The sequence below is a fragment of the Pseudophryne corroboree genome, chromosome 8, assembly GCF_028390025.1.
Source record: "Pseudophryne corroboree isolate aPseCor3 chromosome 8, aPseCor3.hap2, whole genome shotgun sequence".
NCBI classification, from domain to species: domain Eukaryota; kingdom Metazoa; phylum Chordata; class Amphibia; order Anura; family Myobatrachidae; genus Pseudophryne; species Pseudophryne corroboree.
Genome location: NC_086451.1, coordinates 176,511,055 through 176,525,397, shown reverse-complemented (window position 1 = coordinate 176,525,397; position 14,343 = coordinate 176,511,055). Strand labels below are relative to the sequence as shown.

The 14,343-nt window shown below is 47.0% G+C and overlaps 16 non-coding genes and 2 pseudogenes across 16 annotated transcripts; 13 read left to right on the top strand and 5 right to left on the bottom strand.

Moving 5' to 3' along the window:
• Positions 1-495: 495 nt before the first annotated feature.
• LOC134950781 (U1 spliceosomal RNA) lies at positions 496-659 on the top strand. The gene has a single exon (XR_010183640.1). It is a non-coding gene; the product is annotated as a U1 spliceosomal RNA (small nuclear RNA).
• A 152-nt stretch (positions 660-811) lies between these two features.
• On the top strand, positions 812-974 carry LOC134952601 (U1 spliceosomal RNA). Its single transcript, XR_010185091.1, has one exon. It is a non-coding gene; the product is annotated as a U1 spliceosomal RNA (small nuclear RNA).
• A 670-nt stretch (positions 975-1,644) lies between these two features.
• LOC134950559 (U1 spliceosomal RNA) lies at positions 1,645-1,808 on the top strand. Its single transcript, XR_010183458.1, has one exon. It is a non-coding gene; the product is annotated as a U1 spliceosomal RNA (small nuclear RNA).
• A 152-nt stretch (positions 1,809-1,960) lies between these two features.
• On the top strand, positions 1,961-2,123 carry LOC134952559 (U1 spliceosomal RNA). Its single transcript, XR_010185057.1, has one exon. It is a non-coding gene; the product is annotated as a U1 spliceosomal RNA (small nuclear RNA).
• Positions 2,124-2,791: 668 nt separating this feature from the next.
• Positions 2,792-2,955, top strand: LOC134951500 (U1 spliceosomal RNA). The gene has a single exon (XR_010184228.1). It is a non-coding gene; the product is annotated as a U1 spliceosomal RNA (small nuclear RNA).
• A 152-nt stretch (positions 2,956-3,107) lies between these two features.
• On the top strand, positions 3,108-3,270 carry LOC134953229 (U1 spliceosomal RNA). Its single transcript, XR_010185504.1, has one exon. It is a non-coding gene; the product is annotated as a U1 spliceosomal RNA (small nuclear RNA).
• Positions 3,271-3,941: 671 nt separating this feature from the next.
• On the top strand, positions 3,942-4,105 carry LOC134951306 (U1 spliceosomal RNA). Its single transcript, XR_010184071.1, has one exon. It is a non-coding gene; the product is annotated as a U1 spliceosomal RNA (small nuclear RNA).
• Positions 4,106-4,257: 152 nt separating this feature from the next.
• LOC134953605 (U1 spliceosomal RNA) lies at positions 4,258-4,420 on the top strand. Its single transcript, XR_010185676.1, has one exon. It is a non-coding gene; the product is annotated as a U1 spliceosomal RNA (small nuclear RNA).
• A 2,622-nt stretch (positions 4,421-7,042) lies between these two features.
• Positions 7,043-7,206, top strand: LOC134950294 (U1 spliceosomal RNA). Its single transcript, XR_010183237.1, has one exon. It is a non-coding gene; the product is annotated as a U1 spliceosomal RNA (small nuclear RNA).
• A 152-nt stretch (positions 7,207-7,358) lies between these two features.
• LOC134952915 (U1 spliceosomal RNA) lies at positions 7,359-7,521 on the top strand. The gene has a single exon (XR_010185290.1). It is a non-coding gene; the product is annotated as a U1 spliceosomal RNA (small nuclear RNA).
• Positions 7,522-8,192: 671 nt separating this feature from the next.
• On the top strand, positions 8,193-8,356 carry LOC134951400 (U1 spliceosomal RNA). The gene has a single exon (XR_010184147.1). It is a non-coding gene; the product is annotated as a U1 spliceosomal RNA (small nuclear RNA).
• A 152-nt stretch (positions 8,357-8,508) lies between these two features.
• LOC134952063 (U1 spliceosomal RNA) lies at positions 8,509-8,671 on the top strand. Its single transcript, XR_010184679.1, has one exon. It is a non-coding gene; the product is annotated as a U1 spliceosomal RNA (small nuclear RNA).
• Positions 8,672-9,341: 670 nt separating this feature from the next.
• LOC134950766 (U1 spliceosomal RNA) lies at positions 9,342-9,505 on the top strand. Its single transcript, XR_010183628.1, has one exon. It is a non-coding gene; the product is annotated as a U1 spliceosomal RNA (small nuclear RNA).
• A 2,075-nt stretch (positions 9,506-11,580) lies between these two features.
• LOC134952060 (U1 spliceosomal RNA) lies at positions 11,581-11,743 on the bottom strand. Its single transcript, XR_010184678.1, has one exon. It is a non-coding gene; the product is annotated as a U1 spliceosomal RNA (small nuclear RNA).
• Positions 11,744-11,895: 152 nt separating this feature from the next.
• Positions 11,896-12,059, bottom strand: LOC134951398 (U1 spliceosomal RNA). Its single transcript, XR_010184146.1, has one exon. It is a non-coding gene; the product is annotated as a U1 spliceosomal RNA (small nuclear RNA).
• Positions 12,060-12,754: 695 nt separating this feature from the next.
• Positions 12,755-12,896, bottom strand: LOC134953477 (U1 spliceosomal RNA; annotated as a pseudogene).
• Positions 12,897-13,048: 152 nt separating this feature from the next.
• On the bottom strand, positions 13,049-13,212 carry LOC134951115 (U1 spliceosomal RNA). The gene has a single exon (XR_010183914.1). It is a non-coding gene; the product is annotated as a U1 spliceosomal RNA (small nuclear RNA).
• Positions 13,213-13,907: 695 nt separating this feature from the next.
• Positions 13,908-14,049, bottom strand: LOC134953475 (U1 spliceosomal RNA; annotated as a pseudogene).
• Between the last annotated feature and the right edge of the window lie 294 nt (positions 14,050-14,343).

The following is a 14,343-nucleotide window of genomic DNA, read 5'->3' as shown; positions in this document are numbered from 1 at the left end:
CTTGCCTTACAGAGCAGCTCTGGAGCTGTTACAGTGCCCAGCTGCTGCAAGAAATCAGCTTGAATGCTTCAGGGGCTGGGGCATAGCCAACATGAGCCCCACACCGAAGGAGGGTGGAGGTGTTTAATGCGAACTAGAGGTCATCCAAGCGCCGCAAAAGGCCGCCATGCCCTGCACGCCCCTTTTCTCTTTTCATATGCAGACGAGGGTTAAAGCCAACTTTGACCCACTGCTTGGATGGCATTACCATATGCAAATCAATCTGCTGCAGGCCTTCCCCCAGGAATGCTTGCACTAGTTGTTGCATTTGGTTTGTTGTTTGGGGGTGCTTCAGTATTAGGCAGCCTTCTGCCCTCCAATGTTCATCTGAAAATATGTGTTCTCCCTGCAGTTGTTGTCCCCAGATGAGAGTTCCCTTGTGCTGCCTCAGTTGAATCTCCTTTACTTGACAGAGATGTGCCTGAGCAGCGGCCCTCTCCAGCCCTATCCCAAATCATACTTATCTTGCATAGGAGATACCATGGTCATGAAGATTGTTTTCCCAGGGTGAGGTTCATTCATTGCATTCTGGGTATGCTGACCCCTGTGATTTCCCCAAATGTGGGAAACTTGACTGCATTATTTGTAGTAGTGGGGGACTGTGTTTGTGCTTTCCTCTGGTCAGCTCTGGTAAAAGTCAGATTTCTTTGTCTCATTTCTTCCTCTAGCCTTGTTCTTCTTTCGAGAGTTCCCTTGTGCTGCCTCAGTTGGATCTCCTTCACTTGACAGGGGGGTGCCCGAGCAGCGACCCTCCCCAGCTCTAGCCCAACTCCTACTTACCTGCCAGGTGAGATACTATGATCATGTAGGTGCTTCTCCCAGGGCAAGGCTCACCCATTGCACTCTGGGTGTGCTGCTCCTGCGATTTCCCCAAATGTGGGACACTTGACTGCATAATTTGTGTTTCCCCTGGTCGGCTCTCGTATAATTCAGATCTCTTTGTCTCAGGTCTCTCTCCAGCCTAGTTTGCTGTCTGTTTCCACTTCTCTTTTCTTGAGCCGCTCCCTTCTATGCCCTTGCGCACTATTCTGACCTCTCCTGTCTGCTTACTTTGTGCCTTCCAACGCACAATGCAAACTACAGGTAGTGCTGCAGGGCCCACACCCTTTTACTTGCCTTACAGAGCAGCTCTGGAGCTGTTACAGTGCCCAGCTGCTGCAAGAAATCAGCTTGAATGCTTCAGGGGCTGGGGCATAGCCAACATGAGCCCCACACCGAAGGAGGGTGGAGATGTTTAATGCGAATTAGGGGTCATCCAAGCGCCGCAAAAGGCCGCCATGCCCTGCACATCCCTTTTTTCTTTTCATATGCAGACGAGGGTTGAAGCCAACTTTGACCCACTGCTTGGATGACATCACCATATGCAAATCCATCTGCTGCAGGCCTTCCCCAGGAATGCTTGCACTAGTTGTTGCATTTGGTTTGTTGTTTGGGGGTGCTTCAGTATTAGGCAGCCTTCTGCCCTCCCATGTTCATCTGAAAATATGTGTTCTCCCTGCAGTTGTTGTCCCCAGATGAGAGTTCCCTTGTGCTGCCTCAGTTGAATCGCCTTTACTTGACAGAGATGTGCCTGAGCAGCGGCCCTCCCCAGCCCTATCCCAAATCATACTTATTTTGCATAGGAGATACCATGGTCATGAAGATTGTTCTCCCAGGGTGAGGTTCATTCATTGCATTCTGGGTATGCTGACCCCTGTGATTTCCCCAAATGTGGGAAACTTGACTGCATTATTTGTGGTAGTGGGGGACTGTGTTTGTGCTTTCCTCTGGTCAGCTCTGGTAAAAGTCAGATTTCTTTGTCTCAGATCTTCCTCTAGCCTTGTTCTTCTTTCGAGAGTTCCCTTGTGCTGCCTCAGTTGGATCTCCTTCACTTGACAGGGGGGTGCCCGAGCAGCGACCCTCCCCAGCTCTAGCCCAACTCCTACTTACCTGCCAGGTGAGATACTATGATCATGTAGGTGCTTCTCCCAGGGCAAGGCTCACCCATTGCACTCTGGGTGTGCTGCCCCTGTGATTTCCCCAAATGTGGGAAACTTGACTGCATAATTTGTGTTTCCCCTGGTCGGCTCTCGTATAATTCAGATCTCTTTGTCTCAGGTCTCTCTCCAGCCTAGTTTGCTGTCTGTTTCCACTTCTCTTTTCTTGAGCCGCTCCCTTCTATGCCCTTGCGCACTATTCTGACCTCTCCTGTCTGCTTACTTTGTGCCTTCCAACGCACAATGCAAACTACAGGTAGTGCTGCAGGGCCCACACCCTTTTACATGCTTTACAGAGCAGCTCTGGAGCTGTTACAGTGCCCAGCTGCTGCAAGAAATCAGCTTGAATGCTTCAGGGGCTGGGGCATAGCCAACATGAGCCCCACACCGAAGGAGGGTGGAGATGTTTAATGCGAATTAGGGGTCATCCAAGCGCCGCAAAAGGCCGCCATGCCCTGCACATCCCTTTTTTCTTTTCATATGCAGACGAGGGTTGAAGCCAACTTTGACCCACTGCTTGGATGAGATCACCATATGCAAATCCATCTGCTGCAGGCCTTCCCCAGGAATGCTTGCACTAGTTGTTGCATTTGGTTTGTTGTTTGGGGGTGCTTCAGTATTAGGCAGCCTTCTGCCCTCCCATGTTCATCTGAAAATGTGTTCTCCCTGCAGTTGTTGTCCCCAGATGAGAGTTCGCTTGTGCTGCCTCAGTTGAATCTCCTTTACTTGACAGAGATGTGCCTGAGCAGCGGCCCTCCCCAGCTCTATCCCAAATCATACTTATTTTGCATAGGAGATACCATGGTCATGAAGATTGTTTTCCCAGGGTGAGGTTCATTCATTGCATTCTGGGTATGCTGACCCCTGTGATTTCCCCAAATGTGGGAAACTGGACTGCATTATTTGTGGTAGTGAGGGACTGTGTTTGTGCTTTCCTCTGGTCAGCTCTGGTAAAAGTCAGATTTCTTTGTCTCAGATCTTCCTCTAGCCTTGTTCTTCTTTCGAGAGTTCCCTTGTGCTGCCTCAGTTGGATCTCCTTCACTTGACAGGGGGGTGCCCGAGCAGCGACCCTCCCCAGCTCTAGCCCAGCTCCTACTTACCTGCCAGGTGAGATACTATGATCATGAAGGTGCTTCTCCCAGGGCAAGGCTCACCCATTGCACTCTGGGTGTGCAACTCCTGCGGTTTCCCCAAATGTTGGACACTTGACTGCATAATTTGTGTTTCACCTGGTCGGCTCTCGTATAATTCAGATCTCTTTGTCTCAGGTCTCTCTCCAGCCTAATTTGCAGTCTGTTTCCACTTCTCTTTTCTTGAGTTGCTCCCTTCTATGCCCTTGCGCACTATCCTGACTTCTCCCGTCTGCTTACTTTGTGCCTTCCAACGCACAATGCAAACTACAGGTAGTGCTGCAGGGCCCACACCCTTTTACTTGCCTTACAGAGCAGCTCTGGAGCTGTTACAGTGCCCAGCTGCTGCAAGAAATCAGCTTGAATGCTTCAGGGGCTGGGGCATAGCCATCATGAGCCCCACACCGAAGGAGGGTGGAGGTGTTTAATGCGAACTAGGGGTCATCCAAGCACCGCAAAAGGCCGCCATGCCCTGCATGCCAATATTCTCTTTTCATATGCAGACGAGGGTTGAAGCCAACTTTGACCCACTGCTTGGATGACATCACCATATGCAAATCCATCTGCTGCAGGCCTTCCCCCAGGAATGCTTGCACTAGTTGTTGCATTTGGTTTGTTGTTTGGGGGTGCTTCAGTATTAGGCAGCCGTCTGCCCTCCCATGTTCATCTGAAAATATGTGTACCTCCTGCAGTTGTTGTCCCCAGATGAGAGTTCCCTTGTGCTGCCTCAGTTGAATCTCCTTTACTTGACAGAGATGTGCCTGAGCAGCGGCCCTCCCCAGCCCTATCCCAAATCATACTTATTTTGCATAGGAGATACCATGGTCATGAAGATTGTTCTCCCAGGGTGAGGTTCATTCATTGCATTCTGGGTATGCTGACCCCTGTTATTTCCCCAAATGTGGTAAACTTGACAGCATTATTTGTGGTAGTGGGGGACTGTGTTTGTGCTTTCCTCTGGTCAGCTCTGGTAAAAGTCAGATTTCTTTGTCTCAGATCTTCCTCTAGCCTTGTTCTTCTTTCGAGAGTTCCCTTGTGCTGCCTCAGTTGGATCTCCTTCACTTGACAGGGGGGTGCCCGAGCAGCGACCCTCCCCAGCTCTAGCCCAACTCCTTCTTACCTGCTAGGTAAGATACTATGATCATGAAGGTGCTTCTCCCAGGGCAAGGCTCACCAATTGCACTCTGGGTGTGCTGCTCCTGCGATTTCCCCAAATGTGGGAAACTTGACTGCATAATTTGTGTTTCCCCTGGTCGGCTCTCGTATAATTCAGATCTCTTTGTCTCATGTCTCTCTCCAGCCTAGTTTGCTGTCTGTTTACACTTCTCTTTTCTTGAGCCACTCCCTTCTATGCCTTGCGCACTATCTTGACTTCTCCCGTCTGCTTACTTTGTGCCTTCCAACGCACAATGCGAACTACAGGTAGTGCTGCAGGGCCCACACCCTTTTAGTTGCCTTACAGAGCAGCTCTGGAGCTATTACAGTGCCCAGCTGCTGCAAGTAATCAGCTTGATTGCTTCAGGGGCTGGGGCATAGCCAACATGAGCCCCACACCGAAGTAGGGTGGAGATGTTTAATGCGAACTAGGGGTCATCCAAGCGCCGCAAAAGGCCGCCATGCCCTGCACGCCCCTTTTCTCTTTTCATATGCAGACGAGGGTTGAAGCCAACTTTGACCCACTGCTTGGATGACATCACCATATGCAAATCCATCTGCTGCAGGCCTTCCCCCAGGAATGCTTGTACTAGTTGTTGCATTTGGTTTGTTGTTTGGGGGTGCTTCAGTATTAGGCAGCCTTCTGCCCTCCCATGTTCATCTGAAAATATGTGTTCTCCCTGCAGTTGTTGTCCCCAGATGAGAGTTCCCTTGTGCTGCCTCAGTTGAATCTCCTTTACTTGACAAGGGAGGCATTTTGGATTTTTTCTTTGGGTACCCTTACACCTGATGGTCTGAATGAGAGCATCGAACTGAACAACATTGGCAGTCTCTGAAGATTTTATCTATTGATTTACCTAATATATTATTTATTGAATATCCATTTATTGTATGTTTAATAAATAAACAAAATTATTAGAAGTAGCTATTTTGGAAACAGCTTTCCTCTTAGGATGAAACTGTATAATCCTGTTGTGTGTATTCCTTTAATGTTCCTTAGTAAAATCCACTAGTAATGATGAACATCAGATTTCTTCCTCCATCCTCTTTTTACACTTTCTCTTGGTTCTATATATATATATATTTTTTCTATTTTTATTTTTTTCCCCTCCTTCTCCCAAAAGGCCCCCCTCCCTCTCCCCCCCTCCCTGTTTTAAATTTTAAAATCTTTAAATATTTAAATCTTCGAATCCTTAAATTGTCTGTTTAATATTTATTTTTTCTTCAATTCTTTTTGTTGTTTAAACAGCAATGTAATTATTCCAGGGGTTAAAATAATGAAATATAGAAATAATATTAACAAAAATTAAAGGTAAAAATGAATTGATAGAATGATCCCATTAAAAGTAAATAAATAATATGGATGTTAAGCTGAGCAGGTTGGATTCGAACATGGGACTAGCTGCATAGAGTGCATTTGATGTTTCCCCTGCGCCACAAGAACTGCTTTAGTAGTGGCATGGATTTATGTTACCCTAAAAGGTTTTATATAAGTAAATGGGGATCCTTAGTGCTGAGTCTCTGAATTATGTATATGTGATTATAGATATGAGGTATTGATTGAAAGATTATAGGTTAATCTGTATATAGATTATATATTTTCTGTTATTTTTTAAACCACCTTGTTGCTTATTTTATTATTATTTTTAATCACCATGTTGCTTATTTTTATATTATGAAATGCCTTTATATGTGCAATTGCAATTAGAAAGTTGTTCCATATGTGAGTCATTACATGTATGCATCCAATTAGTACATGTATGTATCCAATCAACTAATTAGTAATACTATTGGTCCGGTGCATTTTAAAAAGAGCCTGCTAGGCTGCTGATGTATCCTCTGACGAAACCGCTCTTGGATAACAGCGGAGAAACACGTAAGGAAGGTGATTACCGGACACTCTGATTGCTGAGATATAAGCCCGTTCATGAACGAGCTACATCACGGCGGACGTCTGATGTAAAGACAGCGGTGAAGGGGAAAAAGCAATTTGAGACCGAGCAAAAGGAGGTCTCTACCCCACGGCAGGGAGAAATATCCCGACCGCGAGTGCCAATAAGATCCAGCCACGGTTAACGGGGGTCGTAGCATACCGCTGTGTTTCACCAACCATCACAGCGCTCTCCCCCTGTTTTCTTTCATTACTCACGTGAGTTACATATGAACTTTAACTGCAGTAAATAAGAGGCGTTGGTTACAACTGTTGCTGTTCATCCACAAGAAGGAATTTAATGTATCAATTACAATTGGAAAGTAACGATTAAATTACAACAGCTGTATCCAGGAGGATTTTTTGGACACTTTAATAAACATTCCGTTGTCATCAAGGGCAATATGAAATAGATCCTGATTACATTTAGATATGGATAGTGGTGCCTATATATGTTGACTCCATTGTATTTTATTGAATGTGGGTTTCTTCTGTCTATATATATTTTTTTTAAAATAAAGAGCTTGTATATTTTATTTTTTGCGCTCCCTTGATAACAAGTGTGATTATCTTTAAAATTTGGTTTATTATTGGTAGAACAGTACTACCTATGGGAGCACCATTTTATAATATATGGTGAAAATTAATAGATGTATAAAGATTAAATAAGCAACAAATTGGTGAAATAGATAAGTTTTGATAGGAGCACTGGGTTCTATATATATTTATTGACATTTGGTTATATATATGTATAGACTTTATAAATTCTTGACAGAGATGTGCCTGAGCCCTCCCCAGCCCTATCCCAAATCATACTTATTTTGCATAGGAGATACCATGGTCATGAAGATTGTTCTCCCAGGGTGAGGTTCATTCATTGCATTCTGGGTATGCTGACCCCTGTGATTTCCCCAAATGTGGGAAACTCAACTGCATTATTTGTGGTAGTGGGGGACTGTGTTTGTGCTTTCCTCTGGTCAGCTCTGGTAAAAGTCAGATTTATTTGTCTCAGATCTTCCTCTAGCCTTGTTCTTCTTTCGAGAGTTTCCATGTGCTGCCTCAGTTGGATCTCCTTCACTTGACAGGGGGGTGCCCGAGCAGCGACCCTCCCCAGCTCTAGCCCAACTCCTACTTACCTGCCAGGTGAGATACTATGATCATGAAGGTGCTTCTCCCAGGGCAAGGCTCACCCATTGCACTCTGGGTGTGCTGCTCCTGCGGTTTCCCCAAATGTTGGACACTTGACTGCATAATTTGTGTTTCCCCTGGTCGGCTCTCGTATAATTCAGATCTCTTTGTCTCAGGTCTCTCTCCAGCCTAGTTTGCTGTCTGTTTCCACTTCTCTTTTCTTGAGTTGCTCCCTTCTATGCCCTTGCTCACTATCCTGACTTCTCCCGTCTGCTTACTTTGTGCCTTCCAACGCACAATGCAAACTACAGGTAGTGCTGCAGGGCCCACACCCTTTTACTTTCCTTACAGAGCAGCTCTGGAGTTCTTACAGTGCCCAGCTGCTGCAAGAAATCAGCTTGAATGCTTCAGGGGCTGGGGCATGGCCAACATGAGCCCCACAGAGAAGGAGGGTGGGGGTATTTAATGCGAACTAGGGGTCATCCAAGCGCCGCAAAAGGCCGCCATGCCCTGCATACCCCTTTTCTCTTTTCATATGCAGATGAGGGTTCCAGCCAACTTTGGCCCACTGCTTGGATGACATCACCGTATGCAAATCCGTCTTCTGCAGACCTTCCCCCAGGAATGCTTGTACTAGTTGTTGCATTTGGTTTGTTGTTTGGGGGTGCTTCAGTATTAGGCAGCCTTCTGCCCTCCCATGTTCATCTGAAAATATGTGTTCTCCCTGCAGTTGTTGTCCCCAGATGAGAGTTCCCTTGTGCTGCCTCAGTTGAATCTCCTTTACTTGACAGAGATGTGCCTGAGCAGCGGCCCTCCCCATCCCTATCCCAAATCATACTTATTTTGCATAGGAGATACCATGGTCATGAAGATTGTTCTCCCAGGGTGAGGTTCATTCATTGCATTCTGGGTATGCTGACCCCTGTGATTTCCCCAAATGTGGGAAACTTGACTGCATTATTTGTGGTAGTGAGTGACTGTGTTTGTGCTTTCCTCTGGTCAGCTCTGGTAAAAGTCAGATTTCTTTGTCTCAGATCTTCCTCTAGCCTTGTTCTTCTTTCGAGAGTTTCCTTGTGCTGCCTCAGTTGGATCTCCTTCACTTGACAGGGGGGTGCCCGAGCAGCGACCCTCCCCAGCTCTAGCCCAACTCCTACTTACCTGCCAGGTGAGATACTATGATCATGAAGGTGCTTCTCCCAGGGCAAGGCTCACCCATTGCACTCTGGGTGTGCTGCTCCTGCGATTTCCCCAAATGTGGGAAACTTGACTGCATAATTTGTGTTTCCCCTGGTCGGCTCTCGTATAATTCAGATCTCTTTGTCTCAGGTCTCTCTCCAGCCTAGTTTGCTGTCTGTTTCCACTTCTCTTTTCTTGAGCCGCTCCCTTCTATGCCCTTGCGCACTATCCTGTCTTCTCCCGTCTGCTTACTTTTTGCCTTCCAACGCACAATGCGAACTACAGGTAGTGCTGCAGGTCCCACACCCTTTTATTTGCCTTACAGAGCAGCTCTGGAGCTGTTACAGTGCCAACTGCTGCAAGAAATCAGCTTGAATGCTTCAGGGGCTGGGGCATAGCCAACATGAGCCCCACACCGAAGGAGGGTGGAGGTGTTTAATGCGAGCTAGGGGTCATCCAAGCGCCGCAAAAGGCTGCCATGCCCTGCACGCCCCTTTTCTCTTTTCATATGCAGACGAGGGTTGAAGCCAACTTTGACCCACTGCTTGGATGACATCACCATATGCAAATCCATCTGCTGCAGGCCTTCCCCCAGGAATGCTTGCACTAGTTGTTGCATTTTGTTTGTTGTTTGGGGGTGCTTCAGTATTAGGTAGCCTTCTGCCCTCCCATGTTCATCTGAAAATATGTGTTCTCCCTGCAGTTGTTGTCCCCAGATGAGAGTTCCCTTGTGCTGCCTCAGTTGAATCTCCTTTACTTGACAGAGATGTGCCTGAGCAGCGGCCCTCCCCAGCCCTATCCCAAATCATACTTATTTTGCATAGGAGATACCATGGTCATGAAGATTGTTCTCCCAGGGTGAGGTTCATTCATTGCATTCTGGGTATGCTGACCCCTGTGATTTCCACAAATGTGGGAAACTCGACTGCATTATTTGTGGTAGTGGGGGATAGTGTTTGTGCTTTCCTCTGGTCAGCTCTGGTAAAAGTCAGATTTCTTTGTCTCAGATTTTCCTCTAGCCTTGTTCTTCTTTCGAGAGTTCCCTTGTGCTGCCTCAGTTGGATCTCCTTCACTTGACAGGGGGCTGCCCGAGCAGCGACCCTCCCCAGCTCTAGCACATGTAAGTTTGTTTTTATTTTACTACATTGTGGTTTGTGGCTCTATACCATGTAATGCATGTCTTTTAACAGTAGTCAAGTCTTCCAATGTGCTTGTTAGTGAAACCCAATACATAGCTTTATTTTATTTTGTTTCTTCAAATATTGAATGCATATGTCTTATAACTTTTTTTTTCAATATATAAACATTTTTATTATAAGATTTTCAATGACACAAGTACATCCAAGTTGCAGATTATGGGTTGTGAAGGACAAATCAACCATATAAACAATTTAAGCAATTTAAATTGCATGCAGGTAGTAGAATATCAAACTCCTTGGATGAGAGTTGGTCGTAATAAACTAGGATAGAAAAGAATAAAGTAGAAAATAAGATTTTAAACCTACCGGTAAATCTTTTTCTCGTAGTCCGTAGAGGGTGCTGGGGACTCCGTAAGGACCATGGGGATAGACGGGCTCCGCAGGAGACATGGGCACTTTAAGAAAGACTTTAGTTCTGGGTGTGCACTGGCTCCTCCCTCTATGCACCTCTATGCCACAGTTAGAGAAACTGTGCCCAGAGGAGACTGACAGTATGAGGAAAGGATTTTGTTAATCCAGGGCAAGATTCATACCAGCCACACCAATCACACTGTATAACTTGTGATAAACTACCCAGTTATGAGTACGAAAAAACAACATACTGTAGCATCAGTGCAGGACCGATGCAACTATAACATAACCCTTATTGAAGCAATAACTATATACAAGTATTGCAGAAGTAGTCCGCACTTGGGACGGGCGCCCAGCATCCTCTACGGACTACGAGAAAAAGATTTACCGGTAGGTTTAAAATCTTATTTTCTCTAACGTCCTAGAGGATGCTGGGGACTCCATAAGGACCATGGGGATTATACCAAAGCTCCAAAACGGGCGGGAGAGTGCGGATGACTCTGCAGCACCGATTGAGCAAACATGAGTTCCTCCTCAGCCAGGGTATCAAACTTATAGTATTTTGAAAAGGTGTTTGAACCTGACCAAGTAGCAGCTCGACACAGCTGTAGTGCCGAGACCCCTCGGGCAGCCGCCCAAGAAGAGCCCACTTTCCTCGTGGAATGGGCCTAGACCGATTTCGGTAACTGCAATCCAGCCATAGAATGCGCTTGCTGAATCGTGTTACAAATCCAGCGAGCAATAGCCTGCTTTGAAGCAGGGGCACCAATCTTGTTGGTTGCATACAGGACAAACAGCGCTTCAGTTTTCCTGACTCTAGCCGTCCTGGCCACGTAAATTTTCAAAGCCCTGACCACATCAAGTAACTCGGAATCCTCCAAGTCACGCGTAGCCAAAGGCACCACAATAGATTGGTTCATATGAAAAGATGAGACCACTTTTGGTAGGAATTGAGGATGGGTCCGCAATTCCGCTCTATCCACATGGAACACCAAATATGGGCTTTTATGTGACAAAGCCGCTAATTCCGACACTCGCCTAGCCAAAGCCAAGGCTAATAACATGACCACCTTCCACGTGAGATATGTTAACTCCACCGTTTTAAGGCTGCTAAAAACTGCTAGCGAGCAATCAACTCAGAATGACCCCCATAGTGTATTGCAAGAAAATATCTGTAAATCCAATGGTACCGTAAGTGCGGTATATACTCGCACTTCTTTGCGGGGCGAGAACATCTCCCCTAAGTGAAGTCAGCCCTATGAATAGAGTTTGTGTGATCCCTGTGCAGCAGTCACAGAAAGGGTTCATCTCTGCAGTTTGTCACTCAAATTACATTGTTGCATTTTTTCTAGAAGTGGATCTGAGAGCTGTTACCCGCAGACCAGCTACAATAATTATCCTGGGATAGTGCGCAAGGGCATAGAAGGGAGCGGCTCAAGAAAAGAGAAGTGGAAACAGACAGCAAACTAGGCTGGAGAGAGACCTGAGACAAAGAGATCTGAATTATACGAGAGCCGACCAGGGGAAACACAAATTATGCAGTCAAGTTTCCCACATTTGGGGAAATCGCAGGAGCAGCACACCCAGAGTGCAATGGGTGAGCCTTGCCCTGGGAGAAGCACCTTCATGATCATAGTATCTCACCTGGCAGGTAAGTAGGAGTTGGGCTAGAGCTGGGGAGGGTCGCTGCTCGGGCACCCCCCTGTCAAGTGAAGGAGATCCAACTGAAGCAGCACAAGGAAACTCTCGAAAGAAGAACAAGGCTAGAGGAAGATCTGAGACAAAGAAATCTGACTTTTACAAGAGCTGACCAGAGGAAAGCACAAACACAGTCACTCACTACCACAAATAATGCAGTCAAGTTTCCCACATTTGGGGAAATCACAGGGGTCAGCATACCCAGAATGCAATGAATGAACCTCACCCTGGGAGAACAATCTTCATGACCATGGTATCTCCTATGCAAAATAAGTATGATTTGGGATAGGGCTGGGGAGGGCCGCTGCTCAGGCACATCTCTGTCAAGTAAAGGAGATTCAACTGAGGCAGCACAAGGGAACTCTCATCTGGGGACAACAACTGCAGGGAGAACACATATTTTCAGATGAACATGGGAGGGCAGAAGGCTGCCTAATACTGAAGCACCCCCAAACAACAAACCAAATGCAACAACTAGTACAAGCATTCCTGGGGGAAGGTCTGCAGAAGACGGATTTGCATACGGTGATGTCATCCAAGCAGTGGGCCAAAGTTGGCTGGAACCCTCATCTGCATATGAAAAGAGAAAAGGGGTATGCAGGGCATGGCGGCCTTTTGCGGCGCTTGGATGACCCCTAGTTCGCATTAAATACCCCCACCCTCCTTCTGTGTGGGGCTCATGTTGGCCATGCCCCAGTCCCTGAAGCATTCAAGCTGATTTCTTGCAGCAGCTGGGCACTGTAACAGCTCCAGAGCTGCTCTGTAAGGCAAGTAAAAGTGTGTGGGCCCTGCAGCACTACCTGTAGTTTGCATTGTGCATTGTAAGGCACAAAGTAAGCAGACGGGAGGAGAAGTCATGATAGTGCACAAGGGTATAGAAGGGAGGGGCTCAAGAAAAAAGAAGTGGAAACAGACAGCAAACTAGGCTGGAGAGAGACCTGAGACAAAGAGATCTGAATTATATGAGAGCCGACCAGGGGAAACACAAATTACGCAGTCAAGTTTCCCACATTTGGGGAAATCACAGGGGCAGCACACCCAGAGTGCAATGGGTGATCCTTGCCATGGGAGAAGCAACTTCATGATCATAGTATCTCACCTGGCAGGTAAGTAGGAGTTGGGCTAGAGCTGGGGAGGGTCGCTGCTCGGGCAGCCCCCTGTCAAGTGAAGGAGATCCAACTGAGGCAGCACAAGGGAACTCTCGAAAGAAGAACAAGGCTAGAGGAAAATCTGAGACAAAGAAATCTGACTTTTACCAGAGCTGACCAGAGGAAAGCACAAACACAGTCCCCCACTACCACAAATAATGCAGTCGAGTTTCCCACATTTGTGGAAATCACAGGGGTCAGCATACCCAGAATGCAATGAATGAACCTCACCCTGGGAGAACAATCTTCATGACCAAGGTATCTCCTATGCAAAATAAGTATGATTTGGGATAGGGCTGGGGAGGGCCGCTGCTCAGGCACATCTCTGTCAAGTAAAGGAGATTCAACTGAGGCAGCACAAGGGAACTCTCATCTGGGGACAACAACTGCAGGGAGAACACATATTTTCAGATGAACATGGGAGGGCAGAAGGCTACCTAATACTGAAGCACCCCAAAACAACAAACAAAATGCAACAACTAGTGCAGGCATTCCTGGGGGAAGGCCTGCAGCAGATGGATTTGCATATGGTGATGTCATCCAAGCAGTGGGTCAAAGTTGGCTTCAACCCTCGTCTGCATATGAAAAGAGAAAAGGGGCGTGCAGGGCATGGCAGCCTTTTGCGGCGCTTGGATGACCCCTAGCTCGCATTAAACACCTTCACCCTCCTTCGGTGTGGGGCTCATGTTGGCCATGCCCCAGCCCCTGAAGCATTCAAGCTGATTTCTTGCAGCAGCTGGGCACTGTAACAGCTCCAGAGCTGCTCTGTAAGGCAAGTAAAAGGGTGTGGGCCCTGCAGCACTACCTGTAGTTTGCATTGTGCATTGTAAGGCACAAAGTAAGCAGACGGGAGGAGAAGTCAGGATAGTGCACAAGGGTATAGAAGGGAGGGGCTCAAGAAAAAAGAAGTGGAAACAGACAGCAAACTAGGCTGGAGAGAGACCTGAGACAAAGAGATCTGAATTATATGAGAGCCGACCAGGGGAAACACAAATTACGCAGTCAAGTTTCCCACATTTGGGGAAATCACAGGGGCAGCACACCCAGAGTGCAATGGGTGATCCTTGCCATGGGAGAAGCAACTTCATGATCATAGTATCTCACCTGGCAGGTAAGTAGGAGTTGGGCTAGAGCTGGGGAGGGTCGCTGCTCGGGCAGCCCCCTGTCAAGTGAAGGAGATCCAACTGAGGCAGCACAAGGGAACTCTCGAAAGAAGAACAAGGCTAGAGGAAAATCTGAGACAAAGAAATCTGACTTTTACCAGAGCTGACCAGAGGAAAGCACAAACACAGTCCCCCACTACCACAAATAATGCAGTCGAGTTTCCCACATTTGTGGAAATCACAGGGGTCAGCATTAGTGATGAGCGGATTCGGTTTTACTCGGTTTTACTCGGTTCTCAAAACTGCATCT